Consider the following 12715-nt stretch of genomic DNA (forward strand, 5'->3'; position numbering starts at 1 on the left):
TGATGAAAATTTTGTTAATGATGTTTGCCATGATGAGCATATGTGATTGATTTGCTTTGATAAGGTCATTTGTACACATTAAAAACAAGGCATCTTAAGGCCCATGTGAACACCCCTTGTTGAAGGTTTTTTTAATAAATATTATTTATTTTATTAACCTTATCTTATCGGCTTTGCTGCAAGTCAGATGCTGTTGATTCTATGCTCTCCTTTCTCATAGGCACGGCCAGTCGTCCAACGACTATTCACAGGTAGCAACTTCTCTCTCCTCCACATTGGTGACCCTCGTTATGCTTTGTTGTGTGGCCAACCATCGAGGACGTGTGTTGTGTGGCCATAATAACCTTCGCCAGCTTTCTCCAGATTGCCATGCCTACAGCTTTTGTTAGCAAGGATTTGCTGGGTTCTTCAGCTTGCTCCCCAAGTACTCCCCTTTACTGTGCTATGTTGACAAAATCAGGGCTGCACTGCTACGAACTGTTCACTCTGCTACTCACGGCTTCACAGAGATGTGTGTGCACTTGTTGCTATGTCTTTTGGCAGCCACATTCCTTCATCTTGGCCTCCTTCAGCAACAACTAATAAACTTATTCTCTTGTGTGCTACTTAACTTCTTCTCCCTGCCTGATCTGCTTACAAGTGATTAGTGCTTGCTTCTTCCATTCTTAGAACTCTGTGAAGGAAAGAAGTTAAAGACTAAAGGAAAGACCTAATCAAGATTCTAATAACTTTTTAATCACATGCTAAGCACTCCCTAAAATCGATGTTAATCTAGCTAGTGGAGAGTCTCACACTAGCTCTGATACCATGTTAACAATCATGGATCAAGCTCTCCTACTAAAGACACAACATCTACCTAATGATAAACTAATCCTACATTAATCACAATACTAATCTACTCTAATGACATTGCTAATCTAAGGTGAATGAAAGAGACTCATTGTGACAAGTGTGTGCTAATTAAGTTTAGACTCAAGTTCAATTAGGTTATAAGATAAAAACTTATACTCATAAAAAGACTTGAGATGTTGTGCTTGTATTCCATTGCTTGAAATGTCCTCCTTTTATATGAGGAGAGTACAACTTGGCTTTTCTCTTACATGTGGGATAATTCTCACTTGGTGATGTGCCTACTACACTCACTCCATACTTTCCTTGTGCTCGTTTGGCACCACATATCTCAACATTAAGAGGCCATGGAAAATCTTGCTCTTCCCCATACCATCGTACCTAAACATGCTTGCAAAGTTTGGTCCCCATCGGAGCATGTTTGGGTACGATGGTATGGGGAAGAGCGGGATTTTCCATGGCCTCTTAAGCACCAAGAGACTTAAAAAATCTGCACTGGGTGCTAATTACTAACCCAAACATGCTCCGACGGGGACCAAACTTTGCAAGCATGCGAGGGGCCCGGGGGGGACCCACCCCCACATGCTTGCAAAATTTGGTCACCCCCACATGCTTGCAAAATTTGGTCACCATCATCGGAGCATGTTTGGCCATGGAAAGTCTCGCTCCTCCCCATACCATTGTACCCAAATATGCTCCGATGATGTGGGGACCAAAATTTACAAGAATGTGGGGGGGACCCACCCCCACATGCTTCCAAAGTTTGGTCACCATCGGAGCATGTTTGGGTTAGTAATTAGTACCCAATGTGGATTTTTCAAGTCTCGGTGCTAAGAGGCCATGGAAAATCCTGCTCTTCCCCATACCATCGTATGGGGACCAAACTTTCCAAGCATGCGTGGGGGACCCACCCCCACATGCTTGCAAAGTTTGGTCACCATCGGAGCATGTTTGGGTACGCAATTAGCACCCAGTGCGGATTTTTCACATCTCTTGGTGCTTAAGAGGCCATGGAAAATCCTACTCTTCCCCATGCCATCGTACCCAAACATGCTCTGATGGTGGGGACCAAACTTTACGAGCATGTGGGGGTGGGTCCCCCCCACATGCTTGCAAAGTTTACTTCCCAATGGAGAATGTTTGGGTATGATGGCATGGGGATTTTCAACAAACGTGTTAAAAAAATAAAAAAACCATGAACATCAACTAAAATGCAATGATTCTCAATAGTGGAAAAATTCATAAAGATAAAATTATCAACTAAGTACATCAGAATGTGAGCCAACCCAACCACTCTGGGTTTAGCCACTAACTTAAAAGATCAAGGCATAATGAAAATGAGCTACCCCAGCTATTCTCAGGTTAGTCACTGCCAATAAATCTAAGTACAATGTAAGTGAGCTAACCCAGCTAGTTTGAGTTTAGTCATTATTATCAAGATAGAGATCTAGTCAGCAACACCCTCTCTAGCTCTCAAATGCTCTAGAATGCTCTCATAGTCATCCACTCGAAGCCGGAAACGAAGGCGAGAACTCTGTTTTCGGCTCTGTACTCGATTAAGAGTGAGCCTTGTAGCAACCACTAGATGAGAGAACTGAAATGTCTCTAACTCCCACTTCCACTGCTGGAACTCAATACTCCCTCAATGAAGTCAAATCTGCTAGTAGAACCGGCCTGCCACCACAGTCATGCTATGGGCGTCAAAAGAAAACCCATTATCATCCACTGTATCCTGGTCAAGGATGCACTTTGGCCTAGTGCAACTCATCAAATAGTAATCTACTCCCTCGCTATTGCCCTCACCTGCAATAACAGCAGATACATCACTCTTCTATAGCAAATCTATCAGGTCATCATAGCTAGCCATGAACACATGACCTGTGTGCTTATCAGACAACACTGGATGTGAAGGATGCTTGGGGGAGAGGACTGTCTATATCCATGCATTTGTCCATCCTCTCGAGGCACAATGTGACCAATAGCCATCCATACATTCTCCACAGACGCATGCAAATCGTCGTGTGTAAATCGTGGGGGCCGCCATGCACGTGCTCTTGATGGAATGTAAGCCCAAGGTGCTAGGTACTGTGTCACAATCATGGGAGGCTCTACGGTCAATCATACCACCATCCACATGCCAAAAAAATCTCCTGACAATCCGAGCAACACGTTTGGGATACAATGATGCTGCACTCCCACACAAATGTTGGGAGCACCACTCGACCACGTGGCCCGCATCTCTGAACCGCTCAGCATCCTGCTGTGCAGAGTTGATGATGTCTCAGGGCACATTTCAGATATGCGCCCGCACCATCATGCTCTCCCTTCCCATGACCAGTCTCAAAGAATGACCAAATCACTGGGATACTAGACTGCACATGCCACCTATGAACCCATAAAACAAAGTCTTATTTATTGTTTTCTCTAAGATGTTCTAATGAATTTAGTTTAATTACGAATATAAGAGAACCATAAGTACTACCTGTAGAGCCAATAGAACTGTCGTGTGATGACTTGAATTGTGCGCCACAGCCATCCGACCAAACCCATCGCTCGCTGGCCATATGTGATCCCACAATCTCGTAAAAAATCATCATGGAGACAAAAACATTGTTGCACAAAATGTGCATCATGTGAACGTTCATCACTGATATAGAAATGATACTCTCGAATAATCACACGAGCATTGGGAGTACTTGTTATCCCATCTACATGGGCCTTTGCATGTCGATAGCTAATGTGGACCATATTAGCAACCTGGTGAGGTAAGCAAGAGAGACGATTAGGACACAAAAAATCAAATAAGTAATATAGCTCAAACACGAAACAAATATTATGGAATATAACCATTACCTACTCTGAGAAGTAATACTTAGATTGTATCTCCTGAAAAGGTGTGAAGGTGTAGTTCTCTACAAAATCAACCACAGAGACAACCACACCAATAGGAAACTCTGCCAAGCATGCTCAAAACTGACAATCCCGCCACTTGGCACAATGATTGTGCCGTATATAGGGGTAGATCTGCTCCCTAAATGTGGCTGTGACCTCCTATCTAAGATTGATTGGATAATTAAGATAAACATAAAGATAATTAAAGATAAACTATTATCCACTTAAAAATCAATTTACAAGTCTAAATATTTATCATTACTAGATATATAAATATATCTTTAAATATATCTTTTATTTTATAATTATATAACTGTATTTTCTTTTATAATGTATTTTTTTTAAAATTTTATTCAAAGGTTTATCCTACACATAAAATATTTTCAAGAAATATTAAATTAAAAAAATTATTTTTTAAAATTAAATAACATTAACTTTAAAAATAATATTATTTATCTAATTTTAAAATATAATCCTTTAAAATTAGTGATTTTAAATTCTTTTATATTAATAAGTTATATATATTTTATTATTTAAAATTTTATGTTTTATTTCTCTTTTCTTAAAAAATACTAAAAATATACTAAATCAACTTTTTTTAAAAATATGTTTTTGAAAAAAATGGAAAGGTGAGAAGGAGGTGCCACGTGTCACATGCATGCATGACACGTGGCATTTTCTTGACACGTGGCACTATTATGGCTGATGTGGCAATTCCATGATGTGGCATACCATGTCAGCAAGTGCGAGGTGGCATGCAAAGGTGGCAATAAGATGTGGCATTAATGATGGCTAGGATGATGAGCTGGGGAGTCAACTAGGTTGACCATGTTGACATGGAGGGTGGAGGTGGCAAGGTGCTTATGTGGATCCTCTCGAAAGTTGATGTGGACATAAAGTGGCATGCATATATAAGATTTGTGTCTACCCAAGCCTCACACATGGCATGATATCTAGGCTTTGAAGTTTACCAAGCCTAGATTTCCAAACCTAACTAGGATTGGTTTTAGACTTGAAAAGGGGAGAGTGGACACACTATGGGAATTTTCACTGTGGGAGGATTGAAAATGGACCTTCCCATACTTAAATTAAGCCAATTTTTTTTCATAAATTCATGGCAATAAATATATTGATCCCTAGAGTTTTTAGAATGAAAGATTCAATATTTGATTTTCTAGAATTAAATTACAATTGATTTAATGGGCCTCTCACAATCATAACAGATTTTCCAAAGTAAATCTATAAAAATCCAACCGTTAGATTTATAATTTTACCTTAGACCCACATTCTACTAATCTTTCTCAATCTAATCATCACAAGATCCATACAAATTGAGCATTTTCAATGGTAGATGTGGTGGGAGGACAAAATGGTATAGTTTTTTAACAATTCTAATGCCTTTAAAATAATATAGAAAATAGTAGAACACATCAAAAATTACTCGATAAATCAAGTTAAGCTCTATGTTATTTGAATTTGTGATATGCAAAGTGGGAACATCATATGAGTAGTTATAGGCAATTTACTCACATTCAGTGTACTTGTCCAAACCTTCGACAGGGTCTGTATATACAATTTTGGTTCCCAAAGAAAAGGGGATTTACAATTATTGGATATTCGATCAGATTATAGTTTTAGGTGCCCAAATTTGCATATGATGTTTCATTAGAAAACCTTGAAGTGAAACTCCTTGGCTAACTAGGAGAGATTGGCTATTCTTGAAAAAATGCCTGTTTTCAAGCTAAACCCAAGGGCACCCACTAAACGAAACTAGATAACCTCATCTTGCAACCACCCTATTTTAGAAATTGTTGGGCCTTTGACCATATATACATGAAGTTTTTACAAAAGAGGTATGAAGAGGTGGGTGTCTAACTGGAGTCCTCATCGGATTCCGAGTGATCTTCGTCATCCGATTCCTCGTCCTCTTCACTTGCTTCACGCTAATAATATGGATCCTCCTCTTCTTCTTCCCCTTCATCCTACATACATGCCATCAAGTGTAAGGCAAGGAAAGCATGGAAATACAATTAGACGTAGAAAAGAGAATGGTTTAGGCAATACATTACCTCATCAACTTGAGTGCCCAAAATGGACTTATCCAAGCGTACACCTCGCGTATGCATCCGCGCCCACAATTGAGGATGGGGGCCTCTATACCCATAGTGATATTCCTCCTTTGTTGGGTCACACCCAACAACCTCCCTCTACAAAAAACAATTAAGAAAATATATAATTATTTCAAGAAAACAATATAGTACAAAATGAAATGAAAGGAGAGAAGAAATGATACTTACGAAACGAGCAAGAAAGGAGGATTTCTTGCTGGAGCCGAAGTACGAAGCCTCTCGCTTTTGTAGTCGGGAAGTACTCACCGCCGCTTGTTGTTGAAAAGCACCTGGGTGCTTTTGTGAGAAAGCACCTGGGTGCTTTCTCACAAAACTACGTGCATGTCTCCACTCCTTGACGGTACACATGCTAGGCTTCTCCAAATTATTTTTTCGTTACTCTCTTGATATTTGCTTTTCCACTGAAGTTGTTCTTATGCATAAATAGATGCGTAAAGAATCTTTATATAAAAAATAAGAGTTCTCTTACATTCCATAAATAGATGTGATGATATATAATGTGAATCAGATAGATGGGAATGAATGGATGGATGGATGTGATGAGAATAGATGTGATGAGAATGAGAGGTAAATAGATGTGATGATATGTGATGCGAATCAAATAGATGGGAATGAATGGGTGGATGGATGTTCAAAGTGTTATTCTCCTTAAAATTGAATTTATGCATAAAAGAAATTTTTTAATTATAAAAGCGTTACTTTCATCAAATTTTGATTTTATGCATAGAAAGATGCATAAAGAAATTTATTTTTATTTCAAAAGAGTTATTCTCATCTCAATTTTGATTTTATGCATAGAAATTTACATAAAGAAATTTATTTTTAATTTCAAAAGAGTTATTCTCATCAATTTTGATGCATAAAGAAATTTATTTTTATTTCAAAAGAGTTATTCTCATTAAAATTGAATTTATTTTTATTTCAAAAGTGTTATTCTCATTAAGATTTATTTTTATTTCGCAAGTGTTATTCTCCTTAAAATTAAATTTATGCATAAATGGATTTTCATAAAAGTGTTATTTCCCACTGAAGTTGTTCTTATGCATAAATAGATACGTAAAGAATCTTTATATCAAAAATAAGAATTCTCTTACATTCCATAAATAGATGTGATGATATGTAATGCGAATTAGATAGATGGGAATGAATGAATGGATGGATGGATATTATGAGAATAGATGTGATGAGAATGAGAGGTAAATGGACGTGATGATGTTATGTGAATCACATAGATGGGAATGAATGGATGGATGGATGCGATGAGAATAGGAGTGACGAGAATGTGAGGTGAATAGATGTGATGAGATGTAATGCGAATCAGATAGATGGGAATGAATGGATGGATGGATGTGATGAGAACAGATGTGATGAGAATGGAGGTAAATAGATGTGATGAGAATGAGAGGTAAATAGATGTGATGATATTTGATGCAAATCAGATAGATGGGAATGAATGGATGGATGGATGCGAATCAGATAGATGGATGGATGGATGGATGCGAATCAGATAGATGGGAATGAATGGATGGATGGATGCGATGAGAATAGGAGTGACGAGAATGTGAGGTGAATGATAGATGTGATGAGATGTAATGCGAATCAGATAGATGGGAATGAATGGATGGATGAATGTGATGAGAATGAGAGGTAAATAGATGTGATGAGATAGGATGCGAATCAGATAGATGGGAAATAATAAATGGATGGATGTGATGAGAATAGAAGTGATGAGAATGAGAGGTAAATAGATGTGATGTGAATCAGATAAATGTGAATGAATAGATGAGATGTGATGTCATGTGAATCAGGATGTAAATGAATGATATAGGATGTGAATAAATGTGTTAGCATGTGAATCGGGATATGAATGAATGATATAGGATGTGAATAAATGATATAGGATGTGAATAAATGATATAGGATATGAATAAATGTGTTAGCATGTGAATCGAGATGTGAATGAATGTGTTAGCATGTGAATCGGGATGTGAATGAATGTGATAGCATGTGAATCGAGATGTGAATGAATGATAAGGGATGTGAATGGATGTGATGTGATGTGAATCGGGATGTGAATGAACGATAAGGAACGTGAATGAATGTGTTAGCATGTGAATCGGGATGTGAATGAATGAGATGTGATGTGAAATGGATGTGATAAGATGCGATGTAAACTGGATAGATATTAATGTATGTGAAGTGATGAGATGTATGGGTAGATACAAGTGGATGAGATCTGATGAGGATAAATAAGAAAATAAGTGATGAGATAGAAAAAGATGTGATTAGAAGAGAATGGGAATACTTATGAAATGAATGTGGATTGATGTGTGGGTAATGTGGATTGATGTGGATGGATGAGTGGATAATGTGGATTGATGTGGATGGATGCATGGATGATGTGGATTGATGTGTGGGTAATGTGGATTGGCGTGGATGGATGTATGGATGATGTGGATTGATGTGTGGGTAATGTGGATTGAAGTGAATGGATGTATGGATGATGTGGGTTGATGTGTGGATAATGCGGATTGATGTGAATGGATGTATGGATGATGTGGATTGATGTGTGGATAATGTGGATTGATGTGGATAGATGTATGGATGATGTGGATTGATGTGTGGATTGATGTGGATGGATGTATGGAAGATGTGGATGGATGTGTGGATAATGTGGATTGATGTGGATGGATATATGGATGATGTGGATGATGTGGATGGATGTATGGATGTGTGGATGATGTGGATTGATGTGTGGATGATGCAATTGGATGTGATTTGATGTGGGAATGATGTGTTGTGAGATAGGGATCGATGAAGAAAAAAAAATTGTGGGAAGATGAGAAAAGATGGGGACTAATGTGAAAGGATGTGGAGTGATGAGAAAAGATGGAAATATTGTTGGAACTGTATTTGTATGTGAAATCTGTTTTTAAATGACAGCTTTATGTCAAGAATGCTAGGGAAGCATTTTGACCGTCTTGTGAATGAGGTCGTGGAGACCTATCTGTTAAAGTTGCAACTGTGCTGAGACGGAGAGTCAACGGAGGACGTCTCGCGTAGCAAGGTCGGTCGAGGTCTTGACCAGCCTCGGTTTGATTTAAATGGTAAGCTTCCGGTACAGTGGATGAGGGACCAAGGAAGCGGCCTATGAGTGAAGCGCTAGGTGACCTGCGAAGGATCCTAGAGGGTGCTGACCATACGGTGCTCGGGCTCTAGGTCACCGAAGATACCCACACGTACGTCGGGGAAGATATTTGGAACAAGGAGTAAGAGTTGTTTTCTGAATTCAAGCATGGATCTGGTTGATTGACCTTGTTGGTCCTCAACGAATGAGTCCATGGCTCTTTTATATGGATCTGTTGGTTGATCTTGCTGATCTTCAACGGAGACTCCATTTTTGTTAAAGTGAATACTTGCTGGTTACTATAAGTTTGCATGAATATCCGGCTAGAGGGCCTAGAGCTCTTTTCCCTGATACCCGGGACAACCTACTAACCAAATTTATAATTGGATCCCATCACTACAGTGGTTGGTGAGCAGTTGGCTAACCCATGGGACTGGATGGGGTTAGGCTGGACTGATGGATCCCTAAACTAAGACTCAATTCTATTCTGGTTCAATAGATGAAGTAAATCCTGGACAAAAATTGTTCTATGGAAAAGAATCAACGGCTGTGCCTCTCAATGAGAAAAAAAGCGTTGGTCTCTATGATCCAAGTACAATCTTTTCCCTGATCTGACTATGGGACTTACGGGTTCGATCAGATCAATTCAGTTAGTTAAGGCTTTTGACTACATTAGGAAAAAAGTTATCCTAGAGGAATCGCCTGTGCTTTCCGGGCAAGGGAAGTTTTTCCGGGTTCGTCGGTTTTGGAAGAACCGATGGATTAGTCTCTTGTTCGGATATCCGTGGGCAAGGCCCCGAGTGTGGGACCTTGCCCTGTGCAAGAAGTGCTACTTCCGCTGCTAACACCCCTAACTTCGTTGCGCAGTGGGGATAGGGACCTCACACAATTTATGAAAAAATTGATGTGATTAGGTGTTTTGATGCATTTAGATGCTCTCAAAACACTCAAAAACACTAATTTTGACTTCTCATATGATCAATTTAGGAAAACACATTTACTAAAATTTTTTTACCTCTTGAGCAAGATTAATCACCCTTAATGATAAAAATCAATCCATTAAGAGAAATTAATTAAATTCATGGATTTTTTTATAAAAACCAATCCATTAAGAGAAATTAACACATTTTCTAAATTTTTTTGCCTCTTGAGCAAGATTAATCACCCTTAATGACAAAACCCAGTCCATTAGGAGAAATTAGTCAAATTCAAGGGTTTTTTTATGGTTTTAAGAATTTTTTTGAAAGATTAAGCTACACTTAATGCTTGCTAACACTCTAATCCAAACAATTTCAACAACAAACACTTAATTAAACTAAAATTAATGATCTTCGTTCTATGTTTTTAACACTAAAAAGAGAGCTAACATTCACTAAAATTTGCATTCTATTGCATTGTTTGATGCAATGGATGCAAACTAAGCCTAATACAAACTATGTGCACGTCCTAAGAACATAAAAAACCACAAAAGCAACAAATTAATCTAAAAATTAAGCAAAAAGCATTCTTTTCAAAAAAACAAAAAAGAGAGCTATTCTATACCAAATCTCACACAAATCACCATCAAATCCACATCTTTTTCATGGGAACCCATTAATCAAGATAATGGGCAATGGGTTATGCATAGATTAGAGGAAAAAAGATGGAAAAAGCCAAGGGATGGCTCCCCGGCAATGGCGCCAAAAAATGTTATGGCTCACCCTAAACCTCCTTGTTGAAACACATCCTTGAAACACATCCAAAAAGAGATTACTTGGTGAACCGCAACTATCTCGCGACCGAGGATCTTTCCACCAATGGCCGAGCTCGTAACCCTTGAGGTCTCCAAGCCCTAGAACTCACACTTGGATTGCCTTTCATGAGTCTGATGGTAGAATCAAAACTTTGATACGAGTTCGGCAATGTATTCAAGATAGTAGGAACCAATGAACTATCAGGATATATTTCATAAACACTGGCCAACTGCTTCTTAAAATCCTTGATTTTTGTAAGGAAACTATCCATGGAGTCTCCCTCATCCATATGCTCTGACTATAATTGCTTTGCATATATAGGCAACACGTGCTTCATTACGTACTTGGTACAATGACGCAAGTGCATCCTAAGCATGTTTAGCAGTCCTGTATGACTAAATTTGAGGAATGATACTCCTCTTACTGACAAAGCAAGCAACGCATGTGCTTGCGCATCTCTTCCATCCCACTTTGTTTGTTCCTGTGTAGAAGGTATGCTATATTGTGGTGGTAATGCACCATGTGAAATTGAGTCTATTTCTATATATGTGTCTTTTGCATCATGTTCATTAAAAGAACCCAGGACACTTCTCAGTGCCGACCAAAACATTCCACAGCCCTTTGGCTACCAATACTTGCTGCATCATATAGGACCATAATGGGTAGTTGGTCCTGTCAAGCTTACCCTCAGCTAAAATACATCATTGTCTGCTATTCTGATAATACTCAAGCAAGTAATCATGCAACCTACAAAGTGCTGAGTTCTCTTTGATGCAACCAAGGTGGCTACTAATAAGGTCATTGACAATGGAGGCTGGCAAGGTGTATGAAAGAAATGTGGAGTATAGTGAGTAGAAATTTTACTTGTAAGATGTAGAGATTGATGTCACTGCTGAAGTGAAGCCCGTAGATGCTTTTTGGTGTATCTACATACCCGTCTATAGTAGATATGACAAAACTTGAAGCGGGACACTTTTTAGTATTATGGTCAAAGGTTTTATAATATATGCAATATAGAAGAATAAGTGTCTTGTATGCGTAATGAGGATTGGGATGGTCGTTAGTAATTGCACTCAACACAAGGCTTTTCGTTCCTCACTTTTAGAGGCATTAAGGATGTCTGGTTTTGAAGATTTTCATCCTCTCTTAGAGATGTTGGCTGTAGGGTTTTAAGCAAGGCTGCATAAAATTCTGGGAATGTCAATTCCGAGATCGATCTTTCTTTTGTCATTGCTTCACTTGGTTTAGATGAGAAAACACTTCATAGCATGATCATCTTCTAGCATGTTGTCATCTAAACGTATTGCTTGCTTCTTTGTAACATTGATCAAATGTTGCCGGATTGTATACAATGATCAAGTTGCCGGATTGTATACAATGATCAAGTTGTGTAAGCTGTTATTCTTCAAGCCCATCATGAAACATCTCTTCAATTGAACATTGTTTAATTTTTTCCATGACTCACAATGTGAGTCCAAGAGTTTTATTCTAAGGGTAAAATCTCTAATGGATTCATTTAGTTGACGTTCAATTGAATAGAGTTCTGTTACTGCACTCCACTAATCACCTTGTTTGAAAAAGCCATGTATAAAGGCTGATTTCAATGTTTTGAAGTTAGTCTTGATCACTGGCATCGACTAGCTTTGCCCTCTAAGCATAAGCTCAACACATGTACCTAAGTGGGGCATTTGGGATTTCCAAAGGCTTCACATCTTTGTTCAAACATTGGAATGAATTGAACAAGGTCTGTTGTTTTGTCATATTTGCCCATAATTTTAGAAATTTGTACGGTCATATTTCTGTATGAGTCTGTGAGGACGTATGAGTGCTCTTGTTGGAAGAGACTCATTGAGCCCTTGGGCTACCCCCCTTTCTAGACTAGCCAGTATGTCTAGGGTGTGGGTATCCAGGAAAGGGTTGGTACTTATAAGATTTGCAGGAATATTAAGTAAGGGACCAAAGCCTGGTGGGATGGAAGTGATAGG

The sequence above is a fragment of the Cibotium barometz genome, chromosome 17 (assembly GCF_041138505.1).
Source record: "Cibotium barometz isolate CiBa-2024 chromosome 17, ASM4113850v1, whole genome shotgun sequence".
Classification (NCBI taxonomy): domain Eukaryota; kingdom Viridiplantae; phylum Streptophyta; class Polypodiopsida; order Cyatheales; family Cibotiaceae; genus Cibotium; species Cibotium barometz.